Source organism: Papio anubis, chromosome 5, assembly GCF_008728515.1.
Source record: "Papio anubis isolate 15944 chromosome 5, Panubis1.0, whole genome shotgun sequence".
Lineage (NCBI taxonomy): Eukaryota > Metazoa > Chordata > Mammalia > Primates > Cercopithecidae > Papio > Papio anubis.
The window spans coordinates 171,128,037-171,132,753 of NC_044980.1; positions in this window are offsets into that span (position 1 = coordinate 171,128,037).

The following is a 4,717-nucleotide window of genomic DNA, read 5'->3' on the forward strand; positions in this document are numbered from 1 at the left end:
CGAAGGCTTTTCACGATGACACAATGGGTCAGTTTATCTCCAGCACATCAAGGTCACTAAAGGTCTCAGTGCCTTATTTGCTATGTAACACTGAGTCACAAAGGGTCTCCCAGGCATCCCACACTGTCCCAGATGAGTAACATCCCAGGTGTCTCCAGTGTTTCCTGATACTATAAAGCAAGATTCAGTGGCAACAAGCGGTGCTAGAAGCATTCGTTGGTTCACAACACACTTTGCAGTGTACATGTGAGGTGGGCAGTGGAAGGGTCCAGGGAGGGATTTAGCTCAGAGGTTTTGTAGGGGAATATGATAGGCTGGACTTTCCAGCCTCCTTGTCAGTTTCTGCTACCACCAATGAAGGGGTTTCAGAGCTGAGTCACAGCTGAATGTGCCTTTGGATATACCTGCCATATGGACTGCAGTAACCTTCAGGACTTCTCATGCTATTGGTTCTGGAAACTGTAGCATATCAACAATTTACCATATGTCCTGCCATTTCATGTCCAAATGCCCTCGAAAGAGGAAGTAATAATTTAAGCAGACGCGGTAATGGATTCTTACCTGCAGTGGATTAGCCATGTCATCCCTCTCCATTGATACAGAAAATCAGGAATTGAACTGAGATTTTTTTTTTTTTTTGTCAATTTCAATTATTGGCTTGATATGGAGTCCCTGGGTTTCAGAGCAGTCCCTACAATGTCTTATTGATTTCCTGATGTCTATCACTCATTACCCTATAGGTCATTGTACCCCAACACTGATCTGATTCAAATCACATTAAAAAAAATTTCCGGGCCGGGCGCGGTGGCTCAAGCCTGTAATCCCAGCACTTTGGGAGGCCGAGACGGGCGGATCACGAGGTCAGGAGATCGAGACCATCCTGGCTAACACGGTGAAACCCCGTCTCTACTAAAAAATACAAAAAACTAGCCGGGCGAGGTGGCGGGCGCCTGTAGTCCCAGCTACTCGGGAGGCTGAGGCAGGAGAATGGTGGGAACCTGGGAGGCGGAGCTTGCAGTGAGCTGAGATCCGGCCACTGCACTCCAGCCCGGGCTACAGAGCGAGACTCCATCTCAAAAAAAAAAAAAAAAAAAAAAAAAAAAATTTCCAAGATGTATTTTCTCTAATGAATCTGTGCAGTGATTTTCCCCCAGCGTTTAAAACTTATTATAAAAGTATCCTGGTTGACTATGTTATCATTGTAGATCAGACATCAGACTAAGACTGTGGTTGTCTTGGACAATCTACAGGTCTGTGTTGGACAAGCCTGTGTATACAGAGGCATTCACAGGAGCTAAATGCCCTCTGTAGAGGCCATGTCTCATCCAGGTTAGTAAATTAGGGCTTCTCAGCCCGCACTACCAATATCCTCAACTATCAACCATCCAATGAAACATTAAAAAGAAAGTATATTTACCCAAATCCTACATATTTAAGGAACATTGTAGAATCCTACATAAAAGTATGAAAATATGTAACATGTATTTGTCTCTAAATCTTCTAGGGTTACTCTTTATTTTAATCTATGAATATCAATGTCCCATTTCATGTAATTATAGGAAGTACAGCAGCCTTCAGAGTATTCTGATGACTTCTGGAGAGGAGGTTAACTTTTCTGGTAGCCCCTGTCACGTCTTACTCTGATTTCTGTCCTGGCTTCGTCTCTCAGTTCCCCTATACTATCTCATCTGCAATTGCTGTCCTTACTTCATAAAGTTTTGTGCCAACTATGGACACAGATCCTTTGTCCTTTATTTCCCAAAGCCTATTAACACACAGCTTTAATGAGGAATAGGCTTAAAACTTTAAGGATGCAGGACCGGGCGCAGTGGCTCATGCCTATAATCCCAGCACTCTGGGAGGCCGAGGCGGGCGGATCACGAGGTCAGGAGATCGAGACCATCCTGGCTAACACGGTGAAACCCCGCCTCTACTAAAAAACACAAAAAAATAAGCGGGGCTTGGGGGCGGGCGCCTGTAGTCTCAGCTACTCGGGAGGCTGAGGCGGGAGAATGGCATGAACCCGGGAGGTGGAGCTTGCAGTGAGCCAAGATCATGCCACTGCATTCCAGCCTGGGCGACAGAGTGAGACTCTGTCTCAAAAAAAAAAAAAAAAACCTTGAGGCTGCAGGAGTCCCCCTGCGTTAGTCTGTTTTCACACTGCTATAAAGAACTTCGTGGCAACTGGGTAATTTATAAAGGAGAGAGGTTTAATTGACTCACAGTTCCACATGGCTGGGAAGGCCGCAGGAAGCTTATAATCATGGCACAAGGGGAAGCAGGCACCTTCCTCACAAGGCAATGGGGGAGAGAAGTGTGTGTGAAAGAGGAATTGTCAAATACTTATAAAAGCATCAGATCTCATGAGAACTCACTGGCTATCAGGAGAACAGCATGGGGGAAACCACCTCCCTGATCTAATCACCTCCCACCAGGTCCCTCTCTCAACACGTGGGGATTAGGGGATTACAATTTAAGATGAGATTTGGGTGAGGACACAGAGCCGACCATGTCATCCCATTCATCCTCGGTTTCACTTCACATGGTTTTAGTTACCCGCAGTCAACTGCAGTCACAAAATATTAAATGGACAATTCCAGAAATAAAACCTCATATGTTTTAAATTGCACACTGTCGGGAGTAGTTTCATGAACTCTTGCATGGCCTGGCTCCCTCCTCCCCATGTGGTGAATCCTCCCTTTGTCCAGTGTATCCACGCTGTATCCCCTACCTGACAGTCACTTGGAGCCATCTGGGTTGTCAGATCCACTGGGACAATATCACAGTGCTTGTGTTCAAGTAACCCTTATTGATAATAATTCTTGCCCCAATGCATGACAGCAGTGATGCTGGCCATTTGGGTATGCCAAAGAGAAGCTGCAAAGCGCTTCCTTAAAGTGGAAAGGTGAAAGTTCTCGACTTAAGGAAAGAAAGTAAAATCATATCCTGAGATTGCTAAGATCTACAACGAGAGCAAATCTTCTATTTGTAAAATTGTGAAGAAAAAATAAATTCATGCTAGTTTTGCTGTCATACTTCAAACTGCGTAAGTTACAGCCACAGTGCCCAATGAGTGCTTAGTGAAGATGGAAAAGGGATTACGTTTGTGGGTGGGAGACATGAACAGAAACGTATTCCAGTCAATGCCAACTGAGTTCAGTACTGTCTGTGGTTTCAGGCACCCACTGGGGGTCTTGGAACGTATCACTGAGGATAAGAGGGGACTGAGATACTGGAGGGTGGGTACAGCACAGAAGTGAAAACAGCTTAAAATTTAGCATCAGAATTAACAATTCTGAAGGTGCCAAATCATTCCCCATTAAGTAGGGTCATTTCTTACTGGCCATTCTCTCCTTAGGTCCCAACCAACCAAGTTCCTTTGAATCATTCTCAACTTTTCTTTCAAGAACTCTCTCCTTTTGGGTGGGCGCGGTGGCTCACACCTGTAATTCCAGCACTTTGGGAGGCCGAGACAGGCAGATTGCTTGAGGCCAGGAGTTCGAGACCAGCCTGGCCAACATAGAAAAACCCCGTCTTTACTAAAATTAGAAAAATTAGCCAGACACGGTGGTGCACACCTGTAATCCCAGCTACATCAGGAGGGTGAGGCACAAGAATTGCTTGAACCCAGGAGGCGGAGGTTGCAGTGAACCGAGATGGCACCACTGCACTCCAGCTGACCGACAGACTCCCTCCTTCCTTCCTTCTTTCCTTCTGTAATTTATTGGGCACTTATGTATGCCACATACTGTTCTTGATGCTAAAGATACAAAAGTATATAAGACAAAGTGCCTATCCCCATGGAGGTTAGGTTGCAGTGGAAGAGAGAAAAAAATGGAAATAAATAAAATACTTCAACATTTTCCATGTGCTATGAAAGAAACAAACCAGGGACTGAAGGAGGGCTTGCTTTAGGTGGGCTGGTCAGAAAAGGGCTCTTGGCAGCTGTAACGTTTTAGTTGAAGCTAAAGGAAAAGGGGAAGCCGGACATGTGAAGGAGGGGATAAAACCTCCTGCAAGTCTCATTGAACTCCATGAGGAAATTGTGAGGATGCTCGGGGAAGTTTTGTTTATCATAGAAAGAAAAACTTGGAAACAATGTAGAGATCCATCATTAGGGGAATGAATAAGTAGAAAATATATATGAATACTACATATCAGTTAAAAGCTATGAACTAGATTTATGTACAGCAGTATGAACAGACCTAAAAAACTTAATGTTGAGGGGAGAAAAAAACTCGGCGATTTACAAAACCATTTATGCAGATATTTAAAAACCCACAACTACCCTACATATTTTCAAGGCCACGTGTACATCTGAATAAGTGACTTGAGGAAAGATTGGAAGGACAATATATGAAACACACTGGAGATGTGCTTCTCAGAGGTCTGAACTTGGCATGGGAGACCACTGAGTTTCGGCATTCCGTTTCCTCTGCCGCTTTACCACCTGACAATTAAATCCTTGGTCTGATATTCAGCACAATGTTCCCTATGGCTGCAGCAGGCCTTCTGCCTCTACAATGTGCTTTAACTTACAATTGACTGACCTGAGCTTGTCGTTTTCCTTCTTCAAAGTTTTTTGTTTGTTTGTTTGTTGTTGTTGTTGTCTGAGATGGAGTTTCACACTGTCACCCATGCTGGAGTGCAGTGGCATGATCTCGGCTCACTGCAACCTCCGCCTCCTGGGTTCAAGCGATTCTCTTGCCTCAGCCTC